Here is a 26804-nt window from a genome sequence, read left to right on the forward strand (position 1 = left end):
GATGTGAGGGCTGGAGGATAAGAGGGGTAGAAGAGAAAGATAAAAAATACTTAAAGAAAGAAACCAGGGTTGTTGCTAGTTTTAAAGATCTGTATTTTTCCTGCTTCTTTTCTCTTCCAATAGGTGGGGTTGTCTGTTGTAAGCTGGCGTCTCTGCCCTCAGGATGGTGGAGGTAAACACGGTGGGAAGACTGGTTCTGGTATAGGGCACCATACAACTTATAAATATTTATACATTTATTTCCATATATTTTCTAAATATGGTCAAGAGAAAAAAATTCAATCCCATCTGTGGAATGATACATTTATTTGATTTTTATCAGAGAATGAGACAATCAACACTGCAGCCATATTAAAAAATACCAATAAAAGTACATTTTTAGCATGAATAGCAAAAAGCACTAGAGTTATACATTTATCCAAGCAGTTCCCAAATAGTTAAAATAATTTTTGAAGGTTAAATTATAATACAGTTTTGGAAGCCCAGACATTTTTCCTATAGAAACAATGCAACTATTCCATTATTAGGTCAGTCCATAAAAATCTTGTAAAATCATATGCATAAATAAGACTACTGTTTGAACTACACTAAGGTAGAATAATAGTTTTTCCTTGTATATCATTTTCTGACCTATCCCAAGTCCCAGGCATCAGTGCCTAGCATGAACTCTGTTCACTTCTCCAAGATCATCTCCCATCAATCTCACACCACATACCCTATGGGTCAGATATGCTGAACTACACCAACCTGCAGGCCCTTCTCCCCTCTAAGACACTGCTTGCATACCCATCTTTTCCTTTTTGTAGGTCACCTCCACTCAGCCTTCTGATCTCAGTTTAAATGTTACTTCCTTAGGAAGGTCATCCCATGTCTCCCACTGAGTCATGTGCTCCTGATGTACGTAGGTGCTCTCATATCATCCGACACTTCCCTATTATCATTTACCATACTATATTATAATTACTTGTGTCAATCTTCCCATAAGCTCCATTGTATCAGGGATTCATTGTATTTGCTATTATTTTAACCCAGAGCTTAGAAAAGAAGGCCTAACATATTGAAGCTGCTTAATATATATTTTTATGTGAATGGATTTTCATAATAAAAAAGATACTTCAATGCATTCTTACACAGATCTATGGAATGTTTAACTTCTTCTCCAGTCATTACCAAGGAAGAAGGCTGTTTTCCAAAGAAGGCTTCCCCATTCCTGAATTTACCACAAGAATTATTTATAGGGAGAAACTCTCTAGTTTCTTCCCCATTGCTGGTTTATAGTCACTTGAATGAAGCACTAAAATTCTAGAAAACAGGAATAAATATATTTTCTAATATGATTTTCATCTCCTTCTTACAGGAAATGTCATTTATTCTCACAGCTTTTACTACCAGCAATGAAATACTGATTCCCAAATCTGTATCTCTAGGCCTCATTTTTTTCCTTATGCTTAATATCCAAATTTCCAGCTATCAATAATTCTTGATCTAAATATCCCAGAAAGACAGATTCCTCGGGTTCTCCCCAACCTTTCTTTTCTCTTGTGTTCTGCATTTCAAATGATGACAGCACCATCTAGTCATTGCAGCCTCACACCCAAGTTAGCTCACTTTTGCTACTTAAATATAGTCCATGGACAAAAATTGCTGTCATCACTAAGAACCTATAAAAATTCTGAATTTCAGGCCCTGCCCCAGACCTGCTGCATCAGAACCTACCTTTTAATTCCCTAGGCAATTCATATGCACATAAAAATCTGAGTAACACTGGTCTGTACTTCCTTTTTTCTTTAGCCTTATACATCAACTCTGACACCAAGTCTATACAGTGAATTTAAAGGAGCACCACAATGGCCTCTTAACTGATCTCATTCCTTAGTGCACTGGTTCTTATTCAGAAATTTTAGAAGAGACACTCTGATGTACAGCTATAGTGAGGTCACAAGGTTGACTGGCTAGAACTGTGTATAATATAATGTTTTATCTATATTGCAATCTAAACACTGGGGATGCTTATTTAAATGTCACATAGGAGAGCACACAAAAAAACAAAACTTAAAATTCTGAGTTTGAGAATCACTTTTCCCAAGTCTTCTTATTATAATCATTTTCTACATTGACCTCAATTTTCTCTCAAAAGCACAAACCTGACCATATCATATCCCTCTCTAAAATCTTTCAGTGGCTTCTGAACAGATCCTATATTTCTATACCTCTGCCTTTCTGTTCATGCTTTTCATTTTTTCATTCCTCCTGGCAAAAAAAAATTTGTCAATTCTCTGAAGTCTTGCTGAGGAGTCATCTCACTAGAGAAGGACCTTGCATCTCACTGGCCTCCTTTGGTAAAAAAAAAAAAAAAAAAATAGAAAAAAAAAAAAAGAACTTCTCCCTCCCCCTGTCTTCCCTGAACTTTGTTCATCACATGTTCACGGCACTCATGGTACTATATGAAGTGCCTCTGGAGTGTCTGTCTTCCCTAACAGACAAGGACTTGTTTAAAGAAATTCTCTATGTTGGTCACACTCAAAATATGTTAAAGGAATCAATTACCATTTATACTTGACATCATTAGAAGCTTTGGAATTTATCTTTGATAACGGGAACACATTTGTAAACTAAAAACTAGTGCTATACACCCATAAGATAAAATTGCTTAGAAAATAAAATCTCTCAAGCTACATGCATCAAGGAACAGTATATGTTGAAATATGCTTGAGGACCTAATTCCACTCACATAAATGCAATTATCTTTAAAAGTCCACAAGACCATCCTACTTCCTGTTAGACAAGATAACTGGACAGGAGACCCAGAGGTTAGTCAGTGATAGAGGAGGTAGAGGTCAGTTTGCTAGCTGACTTTTTAAATTACATATTTTATCATAAAGACTATAGTAAATTTAAAAAGTTTATCAATAGTCTAAAAATATAAAACAGTTCATTTTATGCACATTACTTTTCAAGCGAAGTTAAAACACACTAAAAATATCATTTTGTACTTAGTTACAAAATTGACCATACTCATACTTCCAATGATCGTGTTATTTCAACAACCCAGTGTACTGTAGTTCATTAAAATATTCCCCAAAGTTCAATGACTTAGGACAACAGTCATCAAACAATTACTGTGTGCCAGGCCCTGAGGCAGGACCTGACCATTGCAGGCTCAAGACCCACCTGCCAGTGGCAAGGACTGACTCATGTGCCCAGCGATGCATGCAGAGTGCTCACCAGCACTGAGTGGGGGGGGGGATGCCCCCAGGTTCTGACTGCTGCTCTACAAGGGTGAAAATCCTTCACCCTTTCCTGGACAGGAGACCAGGAAGCAAAGGAAAAACACCCATGAGGATAAGGTATACAAGAGTCCGAAATCACACATAATATTCAGAGAAAAGCAGTGACTAGGAATAGATAAAGCATAAGAACAAACAAGTACAAACGGGCTCCTTTCTTTTTAAACTCCTCAAGAACATGGAATTATTTTAAGTACTTTGAGAGAATGGAAGCGGTAACTCAAGGTTGATTTAAAATGCATTTCTTTGATTATCCAGTTATGGTGAACATGCCCACATGTTACTGTACTATTTGTTAACTGCTAAAACACTCTACCCACTTATGTACTGAATTTTAATATTTTTACATCATTAAGTTTGAGAAAACTCTTTGGGTATTTTGGATATCATTCCTTCATCATGCTTGATACAAGCATTTCTCCTGGCCCTGTTATTGTGACACATTCAAAATTGTTGATCTTTTTCTTGATTAGTTTTCCAGTGTTCCAATACTTTAATCCTTCACATATATGATGAATGTTACATTCTATTTTCTACTGCTTTTAAAAAATATTATATAAAATATATTTAGCTCTTGATACTAGATAGACTTGATAAAGATTTGATGTACAAAAATATTCACATACTAGCCATTGAGCTCCCTCTTTCAATCCTATTTACCATGCCCTCTGACAAAAATCCAACAAGGAAATTCTTTTTCATCCAAACTCCACATTCATTTTAGTTCATGTTTCCTTACATTACAGTGCTGGCAAGAGAGCATGTGTCCTTCCCATTATCTTTAGAAATGGCCCTGATATATCCACGCCTTCTGTTAAAGGATTTAAGAATTAATAATTTTAAGGTATATATTATGGACAAAAAACACATGGGATGTATCACCAATAAAAATTAGCTAATTTTAAAGTTCTAAAAGATACCTTCTAAATCCCCAAGACTAAAAACAAACAATTCAAGGTGTTTTTAAGGATCTAATATGTCATAGTCTTATGAAAGGTAATTGAGAAATTAGAAAAGTGGGCTTAGTCCAGCGGTCTGCTATTGAGCAAGTCCAACTTCCACGCGCACTCTGGAAATTGGTGTATAGGAGGGAGGCACATTTTTCTAGAGGTCACAAAAAGGGAACATACTTGTGCTAGTTTTTGAAGAACCAGGGACCTTAGGTGTCTTGCAATGTATTAGACAATCTTGTACAACAAAAACCTGTCTCTTCCCAAATATCAATAGTCACTCTACTTCAATAAATAGTCATATAATCCAAAATGACTTGCTTCTGATATTTAATGAAGAAAGTCTTGCAACTTCCACTTGTTCTAGCTATTCTTCTAAAGGTACCTGTTTTACAGTGGAAGGGTTAGTCATAGATAAGACTGTGAGGTAGACCTGGCTATACAGGATGTTTTGCTTACTCATCCTGTTGTATCCCTCATGTTGCTTCCTGTTCTGGGCTGAATCCCTTCCAGTAAAATCCTAGGAAGTTCCTGGGTTTTCATTATTTTCTTCTCCCTCTGATTCAAAACCTGTTTCTCATAAGTTCTTAGAAAACAATTGAAAAGTAACGCATACTAAGTTAGTAATTTCATGATGAGACACAGCACTACTCTTCTCAGGAATAATCCAAAGACACTACTTCTTACCACCCCTTCTATTACCACCCTGGCCCAGGGCACTACCATTCTTCACTGGCATCACCAGAGTGATCTCTTATTTGGTCTTCCTGCTTCAATCTTCCCACTCATAGTCTATTCTCATAGAAGGTCTGACCAAAAGGAGACTATCTCAGTTCTTGGCTCCAAACTCCCTGAGGTTTCCTATTCGCTCAAAATTAAAGCCAAAGTACTTCCAATGGCCCATAAGGCCATGAAAGATATAAAAGGGGGAAAGCTGGAGAAAGAACAAAAACAAGAGTCCACTTATATCATGTTAAATTTGTGATGCCAATGAGACCAAGTTGTTGATGTCAAAAAGGTATTTTCCTTAGATCCCTCAGAAGAGAGCTTTAGGCTAGTTAACTAATTCTCAAATGGAGGTTATTCTGTCCCCCAAGAGAAATCTGGCAAATCTATAGATATTTTGGTTGCCACAACTGGGGCAGAGGGATTCCTACTGGCACCTAGTGTGGGTAGAGGTCAAAGATGCTACTATATATACTACAATGCACAGGACAGACCCCCACAACAAAATAATTATCCAGCCCAAATATCAATAGCACTACACCTAACAAACTCTGGGCCAGAAGTAACATGAAAGACTTGGGCAAAGAGATTACATTTAAAACCAAAAGTAAAGAGAAAAAAAGGAGGAATCTATCTCCATGAACCCTTCTTTTAGAAGTCAGGGAAAAGCAAAAAGAACAGAGAAGACAGAAGAGGGTTAACTAGAATGAGAAAAAGGAAACAAAAGGAGTGAGATGTGACAAAGGCCAAGAGTGTTTTCAAAAGGAAGCACAGGTCCCTGGAGAACAACTGTCATGTCAAGTAACACTGGCAGGGCACTAAGAGGCCTGAGAAAAATGGAAGCAGCATGCAGTGGAGAGTGAGAAACTGAGGTAATAGAGACACACTGGATGAAATCGCAGGGCAATTTGTTTTTTTGTTGTTGTTGTTGTTGTTTTTTAATTTTATTTTTTTATTGGTTGTTCACAACATTACAAAGCTCTTGACATATCATATTTCATACATTAGATTGAAGTGGGTTATGAACTCCCAATTTTACCCCAAATGCAGATTGCAGAATCACGTCGGTTACACATCCACAATTTTACATAATGCCCAATTAGTAATTGTTGTATTCTGCTACCTTTCCTATCCCCTACTATCCCCCCTCCCCTCCCATCTTCTCTCTCTACCCCATCTACTGTAATTCATTTCTCTCCTTGTTTATTTTCCCATTCCCCTCACAACCTCTTATATGTAATTTTGTATAGCAATGAGGGTCTCCTTTCATTTCCATGCAATTTCCCTTTTCTCTCCCTTTCCCTCCCATCTCATGTCTCTGTTTAATGTTAATCTTTTCTTCCTTGCAGGGCAATTTGAAGGCTCTTAAATACATCAGTAAAGAGAAAAAACTAGCAGGTAGTTGGGTTCACCCAGTCCTGAGGCTTTGCCAGATCCGAGACACCAAAGAACTATAAAGAAAATGGGAAATCTGCAGAAAAGTAATTTGAATTTGAACATATAGGCTATGTTAAGAAAGAACTGATAATAGGGGAGCTAATGAATAGAGGGGGTGGTTAATGATTGAGAGTTCCTCAAGGCTATATGTGTTGAAATTTAATTCCCATTGTGAGGTGTTAAGACACTAGAAAAAAATCTGTGGAGTTTGGAGGTTGGGCCTCTGGGAAGTGATTAGGATTATATAAAATCATTAGCGTAGAGCTCTCATGATTGAATCCTGGTGGCTTTATAAAAAGAAAGACACCAGAAGGCACACACGTACACATGGGTTATACTTATCTCTTGCCATATGATGCTCTGTGTAGCCTCAGAACTTAACCTGCAAGAAGGCCATTACCAAAAGAGGCCCCTAGACCTTGCAACTCCAGAATCAAGAGCCAACATAAACTTACTTCTTTATAAAGTAGCATGCCTCAGATATTTTGTTACAATAATAAAAAAAAACATACTAATACAATGGAAATCTTTAAGTCATAAACATTCTTCCATATCAATAAATACACTTCTCTACTATGCTTTTAACTGTTCCCTAATAATGTGGTTAGTTTCTTGATATAATTTTACTTTAATAATAAAAAGCCGTATGACATTAGTGTTGGTGAAGGTGTGGAGAAAAGGGGACCCTTTTATAAATTTGGTGGAAATGTAAATTAGTCAGTCATTGTGAAAAACAATTCAAAGATTCCTAAAGAAAGTTAAAACACTACTACCATATGACCTAACCCCAAAATCCCTCTTCTGAGTATATATCCAAAGGAAAAGAAATCACTACCTCATAAAGATATCTATACTCCCATGTTCACTGCAACATTATTCACAGTCATCAAGGAATGGAAACAACAGAAGTGTCCATGCACAGAAGATTGATATATTGGCCAGCTTTTCATTACTATAATGAAATACCTAAGACACAGTACTTATTAAGAAAAGAGTTTATCTAGCTTACAATTTGGGAGGTTTAAACACAACAGCACAGCACACGCACTAGTGGGAACTGTCCTTTGGCTGCATCATCTCATGGCAGATAACACCGTGGTAGTATATGTTGGGGCAAGTTTCTCAAGCCAGGAAGCAGAAAGTTGGGTGGAACCAGGCTTGCTCCTTTCATAACAACACTTCCAACAGAATTCAAGAGGATACAAAAGAACTACCCTCTAAGAGCACTCCTTAACAACCTAAAGAAGTCTGACTAGGTCCCACCTCTAAAAGGTTCCATCACCTCCCAATATTACATCCTAGGGACCAAGCTTTTAAATGACATGAAATTAAACACAATTAAACCACACACTAACCATAGCAAATGGATAAAGAAACTGTGTGTGTTTATATCTGTGTACATACATAATGAGGTATTATTCAACTTAAAAAAAGTTTCCATTTGCTACAAGGTGTATGAACATGGAAGACATTATGAAAAGTGAAATAATTCAGCTACAGAAAGACAAATACTACGTGATCTCACATACAAATGGAATCTTTAAGAAGAAAAGTTTAATACACAGAGATAGACAACAAAATGGAGATTCCCAGGCAGGAAAGGAAAAAATGGAGATGTAACTTAGTCAAGGGATACAAAGCTGCAGATATGTAGGACAAACAAGCTTAGAAATACAATGTACAACAAGACTATGGTTAATACCATACTAATTAGAGATTTCTCTTTGCTGCCAAAAAACCCAGAAGGATAGCTAGCTATGTGAGATGACTGATATGTTAATCTGCTTGTCTATAGTAAATATTTCACTAAATATATTAAAATATGTTGTTACTCTAAATACACATAATTTAAAAAATAAAATATAAAGAGATAATATTTAAACACAGCTCATCATCAAAAAGAAACTCCTTACCTAGTTAACAGTCTCTGTGTACGATTCTAAATCTTCAACTCATTTACTTTTCCAGACCAGGACTAAATGGTATTTGTGGAAAATATCATGTTATTGTGAATATATATGACACATGATAGACCTAGAATAAAATATCAGTTCTTTCATTTTACTACTCTTATGACTTTGAACTTTGAGTACTATTCCAACTTTGAGTACTATTCCAGTTACTAGGCTATCATCTGGTTCTTTAGCTTCTCTAAACCTAAATTTGCTCATCTAGTTAAAAGACTGTGGTAGGCAAAATACTGTCCCTCCCACATCCTAATTCCTAAAATCTCTGACTGCTATATTACATGACCAGGGGGAATGGAATTAAAGATGCAGATGTGCCTTAAAATAAGAAGACTATCCTGGACTATCTTGGTTGGTCTAAAATAATCACAAAAGCCCTTAAAGGGGACAGAAGAGCAGAAAAATCAGAACCAGAGAGATGGCATTATGAGAAAGACTTAACCAGTCATCAGTGGCTTTAAAGAGGGAGGAGGCTACAAATTAAGGAAGGCGGGGGTGTGACTACAGAAGCAGAAGACAGGCAAACTGATTCAATCCCTTAATGCCTTCAAAAAGAAATGTAGCCCTCCTGACTCTCGGTGAGATTCATTTGGGATTCTGGCCTCTAGAAGGGTAAGATAACAAACTTAGGCTATTTAAGCCACAGATGTTTTTTTGTGTTTTATTTTACAGCAACAATAGAAAACTAATACACAAGTAAAATATATTATCTTTATAAATCATCATATAGATTAACCTAGATACTGTAAATAAAGTACCTAACAGCATGCCTAATATATAGGATGCATTTAAATAGCTACTATTGATATTAAAAGTTTTGACAATACTAACAGCATCAAAACCAGTCAACAGAAAAAAATAATGAAATGACTCAGTTATACAATTTGCTCAACTCTGTGACCTAAGGTCTCAGTTCTCTCACAAAACAAAATGAGAAAGCCAAGAATAGATGACTTCTGAAGTTCCTTCTAGCTCTAAAATTTTATGAATCTAAAATCTAATTCCTTAAAATGACATATTCTACTTACTGCTAATTAACTGATTCAGAAAATCCTATTAAATAAAAATAGTAGACCAAGCAGTTTTCCTTCTATGTTTCAACATTTTCAATATTTTATATTACTGAGTTACAGCCTTATAAAGTTGAGTCATGGCATAAAAATCACAGGCTTGCAAGTCAGGAAAAACATCTAAGTCATCCTGCTACTATTAAAAGCCTCAGAGTCAAACTAAAATAATAATTGTATCTTCTTAAATAACTCAAAGTATATGCCCACATATTATCTCATTTATTCTTTTTTTAATAGCTTTATTGATGTATAATTCACATACCATACAATTCTCCCTTTTAAAGTATACAATATAGCAATTGTAATATATTCACTGAATTGGGAAAGCATCACCACAATTTTAGAACATTTTCATCTCAAAAAGAAACTTTACCTATTTAGCAGTCACTGTGCACTCCTCCCCTCCAACCCTTCCAACTCATTAATCTATTGACTGGCCTGCTCTGAACATTTTATATAAATGAAATCATACAACACATAGCCTTTTGTGTCTTGAGTTTTTTACTCAGCATAATGTTTTGAAATTTATCCATGTTGTTGCACATGACAGTTCATTTTAATGCTGAATAATATTCCATGGTGTGAATAAAACACATTTTGTTTATTTATTCATCTGATAGATATTTAGGTTTTTACTAACTATGCATTATTAGAATAATGTCACTCTGGATGTCTATGTACATGTTTTGTGTGCCTTTTTATTTTTATGTATCGTTGGTAGATCCCTAGGAGTGGAATTGCTGGGTAATGTGTTTTATCCTTTTGAAGAATTGCCAAGCTGTTTTTGAAAGCAGCTTCTCCTTTACATTCCCTACAGCAACATATGAAGGTTCCAATTTCTCCACATCATTATCTGTTACTTGTTACTATTTTTGATAACAGTCAACTAGTGGGTTTAGTATGGTATCCTATGTAGTTTTGATTTGTTTTTTACCTGTGACTAATTAACACTAAGCATCTTTTCATGTGCTTTTAGCCATTTGTATATCATCTTTAGAGGAACATCTGTTCAGAAATTTTTACTTGAGTATCTTTTTATTATTGAGTTGTAAGAAGTTTTTTTTTATTTATTTTTTAAATAAACTCTGGACATAAGTTCATGATTTACAAGCACTTTATCCCGTTCTATGTACCTCACCTAATCTCAGAGCAGTTACATGCACCAACAGATTCTGTATTGCTATAGATAAAGTACCTAACAGAGGTCCCCACTTTGCAGACAGAATTGGTATGTCATATAATTAAACAATCTTGACAACTGGCAGTCAGACTCTAAAGAAAACTTACAGCTGTGTTGCTATTTCTATTAGTTTAAAGAGGTCATGTAGTGACAGCTACATCATTGTGACTCCATACTTAGGAAGGCTCCCTCCTTCAATCCTAAAGCTCTCCTGTATCTAAAACCAGACAACATCACTTCCACAGCTATATCAAAGATGGTTCATTCATTCACTAAAAAAGTATTAAGTGTAACATGTGAATGCCGAGCATTTAAATACCTGCTATTGATATTATTGAGGAGCATCCATGACACTGGGAGGTCTGAGTGAGAGAAAGGATTTATCAATGAACATAACCAAATTCTTGTCCTCATTAGTTTCATAATTTGGCAGTTATGCAAAACCCCTATCCCTAAATTAATTCCCTAAAGGTAAACAGTCCTGACAAAGAAAGTTTTTATTCTAGTATCTGAAGATATATCCTTAACTCAGGAATCATCATAGAGTTTCTTGAGAGGATAGGACAACACACATGATACCCTATCTTTTAAAAATCCAAAGCATGAAACTTATTTTGTGACCTAAGACAACCTTATTTTGAGTACTATTCCAATTACGAGGCCATCATCTGGTTCTTACAAAGCATTTTGTAAGACAGCAGTGCTTGATTTAATGGCATTTATCAAAATTAATTAAAAGAAAATACTTATATTTTTACCTTTAGCCAGAAAACCCTGATGTTTCATAGTCTAAATCATGGCAGTGTCCAATTCCATACTGAATAAAAATGTTATAATAGCTCCATTAAACATAAAAAATACAGTATTATAAATTCAACAACTTAAAAAGGTAGTTCTAACCATTTATAATAAAGTGTTCCTAACATAGAAAGACCTAATCATCCCCAGGAAAGAGAAGGCATAAGTGGCCCATGCAAAATGCAAATTTCTTGATATTGTAGAATTATTTTAAGATCCACACAAATATTACTCACTAAATTACATCTATTTTCTTTTGTTATAAAAATATTTACTATCCTTAATTATGGTCAATAAAAAAATTTGTTGAGAATGATAGAACCCATAGCTTATAATTGAAGCTACATTGATATTTACTGAACTAATTTAATAAATAACAGCCAGTGAGTAACAAACACACAGGAAGATGCACCATGCCTCCCTCATGGTTCTGAGTGCCCTCCACGCACCATCTTGTACCAGGAGATGCATATGCCACTATTTAGTAAGCTAGGTGCCTAAGGATTATGAAGGTACAGGTTAAGCTAGAAAAGCAGGACTCAAGGTGATCCCAGATATGGCTTAGTACAAGAAAGGCAATGTCACAGTTCAATGCAGGGCTTTTCCACACTGTGAATTGGGAGGCTTGGGCTTTTCTGGAGGTGTCTGAGTTGCTGCAGGGTCAAAGGACAACTGCAAGTGAGCAACCCCATTCCCCTCACTTCCCCCTGGTTTATACACTGAACTTCCAGGTATGTTTTCTGAAGACTGTGATAAAAAGGGTCTGGAAAAGAAACAAAAAGGACCTCTTGGTCAGGAAGACAAGATGTACATCAGATCTGAAAAGACAAGGTGAGGACAAATAGGAGAATGAATAATGAAGTGGGTGAGGAGCCCTCAAAAACAGGAAAGGGTGCGGCATTCGCCAAAGGCCAGGGTCAGGTCTTTATCCACAGAAAAGAATGCCTATTGTGGAGCAACTGCCTCTGCTTAAAGGAGCAGCAAAGGGATTCTTCACCCAGAAGCATTCAACTGCTGAAATCCAACTCCAGCATGTTACTTAGGGACTGCAATCTCTTGCCTCCTAGACTTCTATCGCCAATCCTCCAAAAAGCAGCCAATGTGAGCCTTCAGCAAAGTAAGAAAGATGGTGTCACCCCTCTGTCTGAAACCTTCCAATGGCTTACCCATGACATGGGTAAAATCCTAAATCCTTTCATTGGCTCCTATTGATTACCACTAATCATGCCCCTAGTTGATTACCATTCTCCTCACTCATACCTCCCAGTACCATGGATGCTCCTCAAGCAAAGCCCCACCAAGTCTTTGTGGGATTAAGTGCTATTTCTTTACCCTGGAAAACTCTTCCTTAGACATCTGCATTGCTGTGTATCTGATGATATCTAAGTGTTTGCTCAGAGTTCACATCTGAGAGCCTCTTCCCTGAACACATTATTCAAAACAGTGTCTATATCATTCTATCGCTTCTTCTTTTTCATTTTTCTTTGTAATACCTTTTTACCATCTGAAATTTACACGCGTGTAAGTGTGTGTGTGTGTGTGTGTTTGTGTGTGATGTACTCTCCTACCAGAACTGAGCTCTGTTTTGATCTAGGTAGCCATAGCACCTCAAACTGTATCTAGGAGATAAGTGCTTAATTAATATTTATTGTGTGGATGAATGAATGATCAATTGAACCATATCTGATCTTAAATCTCTTTATGCTTCAAGTTTTTATCCACTTTCTCTCCCTTCTTTTTCCCAACTTTTTATCTATACTCCAAACTTCACTGCTTATCCAGTATAACCTAGGATCTGAGTGCCAGGTTTTGCCCACTTTCTGGCCCTACATTCCTAACTCTCTTGTTGGCTTGTCCTTCTACTACACACCTAAGGATAAACCTAAAGATGGACTTCTCACATCTGGACTAGAGATCACTTTTATAAAAGCCCCCATCACAAGGAGTGAGAACTCTGCATATACATGGCCTCCTATCTCAGCCCGTCTCACTGCTCCCATCAATCCTTCCTTGGGTTCCTTATCAGCTCCCTCCCTTACTTCCCACACAATCAATTTCAAACTTCCACCACTTTCTTCAAGTTTCCTACTCCCCTTTCACTTAGCAAATGACATCACCTCCCCAGAAACAAAAGAAAGGTTATTAGGTCAGACTTCCTTGGTTTCCTCCCTCACTGAGGAACAACCACACACATTCTCACCTCCTTCCTGGCAGTATGGAGGAAGGGTGTCCCTCTTCCTGTTCAAAGCTAACCTTTAATCACTGTCCTGGAACTCAAGTCATCCACCTTCTTAGGGATTTATCCACTTACCCACTACAAGTCTTTGATTTCTCTTCAAATTTTCCCTTTCTGCACATAAGTATCTCTATCATAAAACAAATGAACAAATGAGACTAATATACAACCCTGGACTTTATGTCTCTCTCCTACCACTGTCCTACCTGCCCCTTTCTCTTCACAGCCAACTGTCTCAGAAAGAGCTTAAGCTATATTTATTGTCCTCCCACATCCACTACTTAACCCTCTTCAACCTGTATGTTGCCTACGAGCATAAAACTGCTCTCCCAAAAGCACAGAGGACTTCTTAACTGAAAATTCATACAAATTATTGGTATTTGTTAATTCAATACCAGCATCTTTAACCTCAAAATATTTGTCTCGTGTAATTTCTTCTTGATGTTCTTTCTACTTTTCTTGGCTTCTTCTTCCGAGTCCCACTTGCTATTGACAGTATGATCCAAGAAAAAAAGTCTATGTGATGTAATAGTCAAAAGCCTGGGCTCTGTTGTAATCAGTTCAAGACACCACAGCAACAGAAACTTAACAAGATTGTCTAAACATCAGAAACTTACTGTCTCACAGTTCTGGAGGCTGGGATGCCTACATGGTCAGTTTCTGGTTAGGGCCCTCTTCTGGACAGAAAAGACACAAAAAGTGGAAAAAAGATCAGGAAGGAATAATGTCACAGAAGCCAAGAAACAAACATTTTAAGATTAAGAATATTTCATCTGATCAGGGCTTCATCCTTACCACCTTATTTAACTTAATTATCTCTTAAAGGTCCCATCTCTGATATACTGTTACATGGCAGGTGAGGTCTTTAACACATGAGTTTGGGGGGAGGGGGGGATTGGGTCCATAGTAACAAACAATAAAAAACTTTAAATATGAAAAAACTCAGTTGTAAGTAACAATAACTTGCAAGAGTAAGAACTCTAATAAAGTAACAAAATAGACACCATGTGAAACTATCAGGATAAAAAAAATAAATATAAATATATAAAATATACTTATGAAAATGAAAAGGAAGACACAAAATTATAATAAGGATATTAATAGTATTTCTTCATTTTTAAACTATTTGAATAATTAGAAAAATTTGAAAAATAAATTTTCATAAAAGGTGAAAATGAGCCAGGCACAGTGGCACACATCTGTAATCCTAGCAGCTGAAGAGGCTGAGACAGGAGGTTTTGGTGAATTCAAAGCCAGCTTCTGCAAAAGTGAGGCACTAAGCAACTCAGTAAGACCCTGTCTCTAAATAAAATACAAGATAGGACTAGGGATGTGGCTCAGTGGTCAAGTGTCCCTGAGTTCAATCCTCAGTACCATCACCCCAAAAAATGTAAAAATGAAAAACTTCAACTGAAAAAAAAAACACAAGAATAATTACAAATCTAACTTCCTATGCTTGTTTATCACTTAAAGCATTGTCATCTGTATCAATTAAAATATAGGCTAAAATGCTATACAACAAGACCAACAACACAATGACTACAAAAAAAAAAAAAAAAAAAGAGGAGTTCATTTCTCTTTCATGACAGTACAGGCTCAGACAAGTGGTCCAGGGGAGGGAAATAGCTCTGCTCTGCAAGGTCATTCAGAGACTAAGGTCCCACATGTCTCATCTCACCTCTCCTTGGGGTACCACCACTGCTGGCTAGCTCACGAACAATTCATGGACAGGAAAGGAGATGGGCAAAAGAGAATGACAGACAAGCAGGTTTTTTTTTTTTTAATTATTACTAATGTGCTTTAAAAGTAGCATACATCACAGCTCCACTCTCACCCTACTGCCAAAACTTAGAAACTGGCTTAGTGACTTTATCTAGCAATAAGGAGCCTGATAAATAAGATTTATATAGAGAGAGAGGTAGGGAGGGTAGGAGGGACCTACATGCCTAGCTAAATATCAGAGATGGGAGTGCATCCTTCTTCCCCCTATGCAACAGTCATCTCCTTTCACATGAGTTAATTGGAAGTTCCACTCAATTACTAGAATCTGTTCAAAGTCTAGAATCTCTGGGTGATGACAACCCTCTTCAACAGGTATCCATGTGGCTCCTTCTCTATCCAGTGACCTATACACTAATAGAGTAGTAATCTTTGCTATTTACTATCACCATCACATCCAATACTCAGTGGTCAAATACAATTAAGTTTTACATTCTGAAAAGAATACCAAATACCTTATTTTATCAACAATGAAATACTGTTGGAAAAGAATTGCAAAGAATCCATGCTCTAGCTTTTTTTGTAAGTTTTTTTGGTTAAATTCAGGTTCTGGTCTCTGAAGAGAATTTCCTTTTCCATTTATCTTTGAGAGCCCTGTCTTGGCCACTGAAAGATTCTTTTCCATTATTCTTTCTGGCCGTATATGAAGTGGACACAAAGAGAACATGCTTCAACACGGAATCAAAGATCCAATTGCCTACTTCCTGCTGGTGCAAATTTGGGAGCTAAGGATTATTGACTACTAAGTGTCAAACAACATCAAAACAACACAGGCTTTTGCAAACCAAACGTTTTGGATTTCTGACAACATAATCATCTCAAAAATTCAATATGTCTGTCTGTCTTCTGTCAGTGCCACATGAAAGTAACCAGGAGTAAAGATTTTGTTTGTCATAGATATTAAACTTGTCAACTCTATTCTTTATTTTCTGACATCAGTGGCAGACCTATCCCTCTTTCTCTTGATTTACAGCTAGCTGCCTTGAAGTCATCTGATTCACACCAAGAGGATTTTTCCACCTCAATGACATCAGGGTTGGCCATGTGACTTGAGACATTCTTCTTACCAGATTGATTTCAGACTTAGTCATTTGGCTTGCTTTGGCCAATAAAACAAAAACAAAAGTTAATAAGTCACAAGAAGCTGGTTCTGCCACTTCTCTTTTCCCTGTCACAAAAATGGTAATGTCCCCCCACCAAAAAATGGCAGTGTTTCTTCGGCTTAAATCTTGGGTGTAACAGATGATGTGGAACATAGCCACAGCCAACATATCATGAGTAAGAAATACACCTTTATTGTTATAGGGAATTAAAACTTTGTATTTGAAACTGTAGTTTTTACTTAGTTCAACTGACTGGTTCAGGTGAAAAAGCAAATCCTTACTTTAATTTTTGCCTGGACTAGCTTCCAAAAGCTTCCAAGGTTGAGCCAAGAAAATCTAGCAGAAGGTTTTTGAGAATGACAAGCTTACCTCTTACTGTTTGGCACACAGGAGCAATTTTTTCCAACCCTGCAATGCCCCACATTACAGTCAGTTCAGACTACAGACCATGGGGGGAAAAAAGAAACTTCAATAGCTATAAACTACAGAATCCCTTTGAACTCTAAATACAAACTAACTGGCCCCTTATTTGATGCCCTCTTATAATCCTCACTAAAGAAGCAAGCAGACTCAACTGGTATTAGTAATCTGATTCTTTCTAACTACTTCCCTGGAGATATAGACTGGATAGAGAAATTGATGCCTTATAAAAATTCTCAAAGGTGACAATTTCACCAAATATTTTACCACTATACAATTAAGGGTCAGTGGTTTTTTTGACTTTTTTCAATGTATGTCAGACAACCACTTAGCCAATGCCATGCATTTAAGCTTTTTATTATGGAGTAACCTGTTTCAAGTACTAAATTTTGGCATTTTATAGGGTATGGGCTAAACAGTTGTAATAGTGATACCAAAATACAATGGCTCAAACAAACAAAAAAAATGAATTCTCTTCCATGAAACAACATGGAGATACACAGGTGGCTGGGGGGAGAGCTAGTAGTAGTTAGTTTTCTCCACAAGGTCATCTAGGGCTGATATCCTCAGGACAGGGCTTCTATTTGAGTTCAAGACAGTTGTTGCCATTCTGTTTGCTGCTTTCCAGTCAGTGGGAGAGGAAAGAGAATCGGCAGATGAAATCCAGGACAAGCACCATTAAAAGCCAATCCAGAACTGCATATTTCACTTCTGTTCATATATAATTGGCCCAAACGTAAGCAGTCATACCTGTCATCAGAAAAAGATGAAACCTAGAGTGGGTAACCATGCTGCCAGCTGAACGACCGGGGTTCTAATTGTAGAATGAAAGGAGGAGGAACTAGATAACAAAGAATTAATCTCCGCCATACCCTCATACAATCTTTCCTCAATAGTCATCAGAAAGCCAATCAGCAACTTCCTGGATTCAGTAACCTTCTCAAAGTCAGTCAGTCTCTAAACTCCAAGCTTAAAATCATCCAATCCTTAAACTGTCTGACTTTTGAAAATCATCCAATCTTAAAACTCCATGCTTCCTCAAAACCTTATATAAGAACATGTTTTTTCGCCTTCTAGGAGGACAGTATTCTCCAAGCATAGTTCTCCCTTGCTTAGGAAGTATAAAATTCAGCTTTGTTTCAGCAATATTGTATAGTGATCTCTTCATTCCATAATATAATAAATAACATGAGTATTTGGATATGAACATTTTTCTTCACTGAGGTAAGAAAAATATTTTTTATAATAATCCAATATATTGGCAAGTTTGGAGTCTTCATCTTTTAAGGAAAAGTATAATTCTTCTTGCCCAATATACATGCACACTAGCAAAGGTCAGACTCTTTCTCTCCCTTCCTCCAAAACCCACAATTTCATACTGTCTATGGTCCAAATCCAGCCAATGGATGTACTATATGAAACATTACAATATCCAACCACTAAAACCAAGAATTGAAGAACATCAAATAATCTTCTTAAAACTGCTTAAATATTTAAGTATATATTCTTTTTAACCTAATGAAAATGACTGTCTAGCTTGGTTTTGTAAAACCTGAAACCTAAATTCAAAATCCTATCTTGGATTTATTCAAGCAAACTAATAAACACTTAAGTTCCCCAATCTAGGCAATAAAATAATGATCACCAGTTCCTAACACCTCACAAAAAGGATGTGCTCAATTAGAGTAGAATAAACTCTCAATGTTTCAGGAAGAAAATAAAAACTGTATTATTATCATTTACTCTGTTGTTAAAGTCAAGTCAGTCTGAGGTTTAGTTTACAGTGGAGAGAAACAGCCTCAAACATGACATAAACAATGGCTACCCAATTTATCTCATTTTCTAAAAGGATTCAAAATAGAAAATGAGATAAATGGAGGGACTCAACCCTTGCACAAATCCCTCTGTATCAGAATGGCAATGTCAATCCTACCATGTAGGCCAACTGCCCTAACTATGCTCAAAAAAAAAAAAAAAAAAAAAAAAAACCAGCTGAGAGCTATCTCTTAGACTACTTTTAGATTCAGAGGTCTCAAAAAATATATTCTAAATAGCAAATAGTGCTATCTTATGGTGAAACAAAACTCAGTGAACTTCCAGAGTTTCATATCTGAACAGTATTACAAACACTCAATTTACCAACTGATTCAAGTGGCAAATTAGACTATGTGCCCAGAAACCTATTTAGTCATGTAATCATAGATTAGATGAATTTATACAGAAATTGTCAATTTTATTTTTTGAAGAAGAATACCTCAAGAGGCAAAATAACTCAATGGAAACAGTCAAAATTACATTATGAGTTGGGTGACTTGAATATACTATTTAATCTCCTTAAACCAGCTTTCTTATCTATGCAGTAGGAATAATTACTCTATTGCATAGGGTTTTTAGGAACATTAAATGGGATAACAAATAACTGGTGACTTTAAAAGGGTGAACCTATCTCCAAATCCTAGATCTGCTCTTGTCACTAATTTGCTCCAACAATATGGACAGTCATTTGACCTATGTCTGTTTCTTTATCTGTCAAATAATGAAGATCATGTAAGCCCTACATATTTTACAGGGTGTTTGTGACAATAACATATGAAAACTAATGTAAAAAGGATCTTTGAAAAACAACCAAGTTACTAAGTATAAGATAGCTAATTCAGTATCTACAAAAAAAAAAAAAATGAAGGAAATTCATACTAGCAATAACCCAAGACTGTATAATGTTCAAATTAAGTTAATTTTAGTAAAAAGATTTTTTTCACAGTTTAAAAAAATACACAAAAGCACTAGATACAGTGACAACCAAAAATATTTAAGGTTATTATAACTAGTTTCAAGAATGTTTTTCTATGCAGTAAATGAATCAAATTCGCCCAGCTATCCAACAAACTAAAAGCAGTACGACAAAACCTTTTGTTCCAGTTCTGGTATTTGCCACTTAAAACTACCACCTCCAGTGGGGAAAGCAGAAAGAGTAAATGGAAGAAGGGAGGGAAAGAGGGAGACAGGCAGGAGAGAGAGAGATAAAAAGAAAATATAATATAAAATAAAAAGAGAATATAAAAGAATAATGGTTTCAATCTTAAATGTCCCCCAAAGGTTCACATGCTAAAGGTTTGGTCCCCAGCCTATGGCCTTCCTGGGAAGTGGGTAAATTTTAGGTTATGAGGCGTAGTGGAAGAAAATCTGGTCATTGCAGCATGACCTTGAAAGAGATGTTGGAACCTCATCCTCTTTCTCCCTCTCTCCCCACTCTCTGTTCCCCAGTCGCCATGAGGTATGTAGATGTCTTCCATTATGCACTCCCCACCATGATGTACCACAGACTCAAAGCAATGGACCAAGAAACCATAGACTGACCCACACTGAAACCCTAGGCCAAAAGAAGTCTTTCCTAACTTATAAGTTTATCTCAGATATTCTGACCCAGTGATAGAAACATAACACAGGAAGGGAGTAGGATGTGAGGGGGGAGGACTGGAAAGAAGGAATGAAATAAAATGAAGTGTTTAAGAGATTATACAATTTATTAACATCAGCAGCACTGACATTTTAAACTGGTTAATATTTATTCAGTGCGGGATAGGGTATCTGGTGAATTCTAGGATGTTTAGTAACATTTCTGGCATCAACTCACTAGATGCTCAACACACAGTTGTGACAACCAAAGATGTCTCTAAACATTGCAAAATCCCCAGGGTAGGCTGGATGAAACAAAATTATCCTCGTACCAGTCTGAATTCATAGTACCAGATTCCAATATTTATCTCACATTTACCTCCCTACAGACTGGTAGCTCAGATTGGAGCTTGAAACTAGCAGCTTTGAAACATAAGAACCAAATAAACAAATGCTGCCTGTGGGAGGGTAGCAACTTAAAGAGAATTATAGTTATAGTAGGTAGCTATGGTTAATCTATGCATTCCATCAACAGGAAAGGGATAACTTTTTTGTGTTTAATACTAAGAAATTTGCTTTTGATCATTCTTTTGGGATGATAACTTGGTCGACCTGTCACTAAAGCTTAGTCTCACCCAGATTTCCTAAGTATTAGCCATTAGTGTTTACCTGAAAAAAAAAATCAAGCCAGAGATCTTAATTTCTAAGAAAGTATGAATCACAATTCATAAATCATTTAAATTTATACAAATTACTTAAATTAGTCAAACATTTACAGTTTCAAAAATACAAAAACTAGTGTTTAGTTATCACTCCTAATATACATGAGCAAAAAGGTAATATGCAAAAAGTAAAGCTAACTACCAGAAGTAGAATCTTATGAACTACATGTAACTGCCTGGTATGTTCCATCACTGGCTATACACATTGTTTTCAGTAAGATAAAATTTCCATATATTTATATCATAAATATATAATGAAGATCATGTAAGCCCTACATATTTTACAGGGTGTTTGTGACAATAACATTAAAGGAGTTTTAAATTTTACTTGTACAAGTATAAATTTTTAAAGAAATTTGAATTTTATTCATTATCTAGGATGCTATATTTCACATCTTCAATGTTAGAGTGGCTTCTTTTGTCTTCAAATAGGACCTACCCTCATACCTGCTCTTCCGAGAGCTACCTGACACAATCAAATAATCACCAATCTGCCCTCACAAAGCCTATGCAATCAACAGGCCAATAGTTAATTCTACTTTATATATATATATGGGTATTCTATTTTATATATGGGTATCTGATGTTCTTAAGGAAGCTAATTACAAAAGTGATATAAAGAAATACCAATCATTTCAAGTCCACTGAATTAGGGAAGCTACACAGATTTAAAATTCTGTGAACTACAAAATGAGATGGCACACTTCTACATTTATATTTGTAGAGGGTTCCTGTTGGAGCAATGATGAACTTGGTTATTCAGATCAACTCTTCCAATAAAAACTTCAAAAGCTAAAGAAAATATAATTTTGTGTATTATAAGAAAAAACTCTGAACTTAATTATAAAATCTATAATAGTACAATTTTAAATAATTTTTAATGGTTCAAATTTAAAATACTCATATTAGGTAATTGTGACAACTGTGTTGAGATTGTGGTATGCTTGAAACTGATTTACAGAAACAAGACACATTGGTGGTGGGGGTGGGGGTTATCTAGTCTAGTCTAGTTCTACAATGCTCCAGATACAAGAGAGGCAAACTATAACTCCACCTATGACACATGTTACCAGATTTCCTTTTTACAACAAAAAAATACACCTTAATGTTAAAGAGTTGGATCAGAGAAATTCAAACTTATTCCAATATGTGGAAATTTGGTGTGATACACTTAAACTAGCAGAAACCTGCTCAACTGCTTCACACACAGGTCTTCCATGACCCTCTATTATGCAAACTGCAACAGTTCAAGCCAATTCCCTATTTCACTCTTGAGCCTTGTCAACACTGAGGTAATAGAACTGGAAAAACTCATCATCGCTCCACAATGATAGTCAAATATCACAATTTATTTCATTTGGTAAAAATCATATCAGTGCCAAATAAAACTAATGCAAATGTAGTAAAATATGCAAGATTTTGAGTAATTCTTTTGTTGAAAAGGACTCTTGGGGAGCCTTAAATTCTTCCTGCAATTATTTAAGCATTCTTTTGCTCCTTTGCCCTTTTCATGCCCCATCTCTCAAGTCGTGGGATAGGGATAGGGGTGTGCAGAAAACCAAAATGAACTAATCAGCATGTATTTATGCATTTAGTCTACTCTAGTTTTATCCCCACAGGTTTTACCTCATACTATGCTCCTCCAGGAAGAGAGCTAGTTATTCTTCTCTGAACTCTCAAAACCTAATTAAATGCCTTTCATATAAAGTCATCCTTAACAACTAAATTACATACAGGCAATGTATAAGGACTAGAGATGGAGAAGTTAAAGAGAGAAACTTTGCCCTCATGGAACCTATAGAGGGGGAACGAGTGGGAAAAGACTGGACTTTTCCTGCAGGAACCCAGTCAAATAATGAAAAATCTATCAGTACAGCCCCACTCCTTACATTTTTTTTCTCCCACTGCCACCCCAGGCTTAGATAAGGGAAAAGAAAGCAGGTTTTCTCTTCAGAAATATAAATGTGTATCTCCAACACTGACCACTCTCAACTCCACGTTCATATTAGTCACCTCATCCACAGGGAGGCAGTCATAGAAATTAATTGCATGTACTCCAAAGCCAGAGAATGCTTGGGGGTGAATCTCAACTTTCCCACTCACAAATGGGGCGAATTAAGAAAGTTTTCTGTACCTTCATTTTCTCATCTGTATAGGAACAAAAATAACTCCTACTGGCTGGGCTTAGTGGTGCACACCTATAATCCCAGCAGTTTAGGAGGCTGGGGCAGGAGGATTGCAAGTTCAAAGCCAGTCTCAAAAAAGGTGAGATGCTAAGCAACTCAGTGAGACCCTGCCTATAAATTAAAAAATATAAAATAGAGCTGGTGATGTGGCTCAGTGGTGAGTACCCCCCAAGTTCAATCCCTGGTACCCCTCCCCCCAAAATAGCTGGTACCACACACAACTATTTTGAGGATTAAACAGATTATACAAAAGTACTTAAAACTCTGCCTAGAACACTATTTACACTTACACTATTATTTCTAGCATTTATATTATTACCAATATGTTTAACAAGCATCTAAAACTTATCCAAACTGAATTCATACTTTTCCTCCCAAATCCTATTCTCCACATCCTCTCATTTTAGTAAACTACACCACTGCCCTCCTAGTTGTTCCAGCTTAAACTGAGAATTTATTATTTCTCCTTTTTCCTCCCACTCCACACCAACAAGTCCTGTCAATATGTTTCAAATTCTAACACTTACATCATCTCCACAATTACTAGCCCTAGCCTACAGTACCACCCATCTGGCCCCCAAGAGGTAAGCAATAGCCTATCTCACCATTTTTATTTCATCCCTACCTCCTGACTCTACAGTTAATTCTCCATACAAGAAAGCTTAAACTGGATGCCACTTCCTTGATGCAAACTTTCCAGTTTTCCATTACACTTAGAATAATATCTTTACTTTAACACAGCCTACAAAGGCCCCCCCTAACCTAGCAGGCCCTCCATTCTCATCTGCCACAACTTTCTCCCTTTCTTACTGTGCTCTGAACACTCTCACCTTGCTGTTTTTCATCCACTTTTGTCTTGTTTCCACCTCAGAGCTCTGTCCTGAGCTCTGGGGCAGAAAAATATGAAGCATGGACTAGGAAGTCAGATTGCCCAAATTTACAGTCTCTACCACATTTCAGTTGGGCATCTTTGTCTGTTTCCTCCTTTATAAAAATGGAGAGAGTGTTAGTTACTTCATGTGACTGTTGTAAGAATTTAGAGTTTAGAATAGTACTTACATATGTAAGCTCTACTAAAGCATTCACTGCTACTATTATCCTTTCCTGAGATGTTATTATTCAAGCTCTTCCCCTCACTCAATAGATTAAACTGTCCCCTCCTTTAAATGGCCTCCCCAGACAGATCCTACCTAAACAACCTTCCCTGTTCCTCACTCTCCTCTTACCTTTCTTTTTTTCCACTGTACTTACTCCTATCTAAAATTATTTTATGGACTTATTCTTTGATGTCTATATCCCAACTGAAACAGGAGCTCTGCTAGGTTGGAGACTGTCTTCTTCGCTGCTATATTTCTAGTTCTGACTCAGAATCTGACTTTTGAATTCACACTTCTCATTCAGGGTAGGAACTGATGCAAATCTCTTAATAACAATATCATACTTAGAAAGCCTTTCATTTCCATACTCATGATCTCATCTGACCCTTGAAAAAGGAACAGCAGCTATACAATCATCTTACATTTTAGAGATAACAAAGTTTCAGGTTTGAGTGAATTACCATTTACTTGTCTTTGAACACAAAACTAGTAAATGGTACAAAAATTATTAGCCCTGCTTTCTGATTCTAAGGCTCCTTCCAACAGGTAGAAGGTTATTTCACTCTTGAAATAAATTTACAGAAATGTAAGCTCTTAATGCCCTATATAAATACACGCCAATGTGCTATAGTCTTCCCTTCAATACTCAACAAATATTTGTCCCAGGGTCTGAGAGTATTATAAATTAGTATTAACTCATCAATAATGTACTAATCCCTGGCAAGAGTTAGCCAAACTATTCAAGTAGTCAGAAGGTATAACTGAATATTCCAAGTCAACATAGCAACAACTCCTAAAATTCGGTGTACATGTGTTGAGTATAACATGCTAGTTCCAGTATGCAAAAAGCTTTCTCTGCAAAACCCAAAGGGGAGCATTGTATACCAAGATCACTGTGATAAATCCCAGTTAGTTTTTGATTCCTGATCCATCAAATTCTGAGACAATAACTCAGATAACCCATCAGACTTAAGAGTCACAGTTAGATGGCTTGGAGTTGAGGATGAGAGGGGGCAAAACTGTGTGCAAGATCTCTATCTACAATGGCCAACGACTATCACATACCTCAAACAGCCAATTATTTTTGTAAGCCTTCTGTAGCATTTTCCATGCCTGTGTTATCTCATGTGTTCTTGTAACATTCCTGGTCCTGTGGGATACAATTAGGAGGATAGAGGCTGCTTTCCATCCACTAGACACAAAAAAGAAACTGAGGCAGCAGGTGGTTGACTTAGAACTTGTCCTCAGCGATTTGGGCCCTTGGGGGATCCCACAGGAAACCAGGATATAAAGATTCCTAGTCTCTGAAGTCACTCTCCATCCTCGACTTAACATGTCTAATTGCAGGGCTGAGGAGATGAAGAGTAGAAATCTGAATCCCTTCACTAAGGAATTTGTAAAAGGGCTGTCCATTTCCATGTCCCACTAGCTCTCAGGCTTTCCCCGCCCCCGAGGAAAAAGGTGCAGACCCTGCCCCGAGGGTGAGGCCTCGCCTGCCCGCACCTTGGTGCCTCCCTCCCAGAAGGGCGCGCTCCCGCTCTGAGCGGGCACCTGTCCCTTCGCCACGTCCAGCGGCTCTCCTGATCTTCCAAGACTCAAACGCCCACAGCCAACACCGCCGCAGAAGTGCCAGCGACCAGCGAGCACCACAAAACCAGGGAGCTGCAAGGATCCTCGCAAACTTACAGTTTTCCTACAGCGTGCGCGTCACGGCGGAGTGACGTCATGGGACCCGGCGTTCGGGAGGTCAGACAGCAGAGCGCGAGCCCTCGCCCCCACGGCTCCGCCCCCAGCGCCACAGCAGGAGAGACGCCCCATCCTTTGCGCCCCGCCCCGGCTCCGGCGCCCCGCCTCCGCCACGAACCCTGGGCGCCGGCGCTGACGGGATGTTCTGCTGCGTGCCCGTGGGCTTCGTGGGCGTGCACACCTAGGAAGCACATCTCTAATAGGATCTTTGCCCAAAGCCTGTGCCCGGGCTGAGGGAATTCAAAAGACTGGCACAGAGACCCCCAGAAACACAGCAAACACGCCGTTGCCTGGGGGTTAGAGCAGGGCGCCAGGGTTTTGATTTAGTTTTTCCACACACACCGCCTTTTTTCCCTCACGTGTTTATTAAAAGTGCTCCACGTGTAGAAAGAGCCTTTGCTTTCCACCAGGTGCTTATGGGTCTCAAGGCGGGTCCTCCAGCCTGAGAAGTCAGCTCTCCCATGGGCCTTCTCTCCACCCGGTTCCTAGCAGGCTCCTCCCCAGCCCTCCCTGTCCGGGCTCAGGCCCGCCCACGGCTGGCTCTGTCCCGCCCCCTCGGCTCCGCCCTTCCGGCTCCGGCTCCGGCTCCGACCATCCCCCTCTGTCTGTCGTCTGTGCCCATCCGCCCCGCCCTGCCCAGGCGCCGCCTTCAATCCCTTCCTAAGAGCTTTTAGTTTTTCCTCTTTGTACTGGATTTCCCGTTT

At 37.6% G+C, this 26804-nt stretch overlaps 1 protein-coding gene across 12 annotated transcripts in view; it reads right to left on the reverse strand.

Annotated features, from left to right (window-relative positions):
• Znf438 (zinc finger protein 438) overlaps window positions 1–26534 on the reverse strand; it is a 176962-nt gene extending 150428 nt beyond the window's left edge. For 6 of the 12 annotated variants that reach the window (XM_026402331.2, XM_077802568.1, XM_026402324.2 and 3 more), the window contains exons 1-2: window positions 26041–26120; window positions 14269–14328 (exon numbers count right to left, since the gene is read on the reverse strand). The gene's annotated coding sequence lies outside the window, so the exon portion shown is untranslated. The other 6 variants (XM_026402332.2, XM_026402329.2, XM_026402327.2 and 3 more) reach the window with 5 other exon arrangements.
• Between the last annotated feature and the right edge of the window lie 270 nt (window positions 26535–26804).

Source organism: Urocitellus parryii, chromosome 9 (genome assembly GCF_045843805.1).
Source record: "Urocitellus parryii isolate mUroPar1 chromosome 9, mUroPar1.hap1, whole genome shotgun sequence".
Classification (NCBI taxonomy): Eukaryota; Metazoa; Chordata; class Mammalia; order Rodentia; family Sciuridae; genus Urocitellus; species Urocitellus parryii.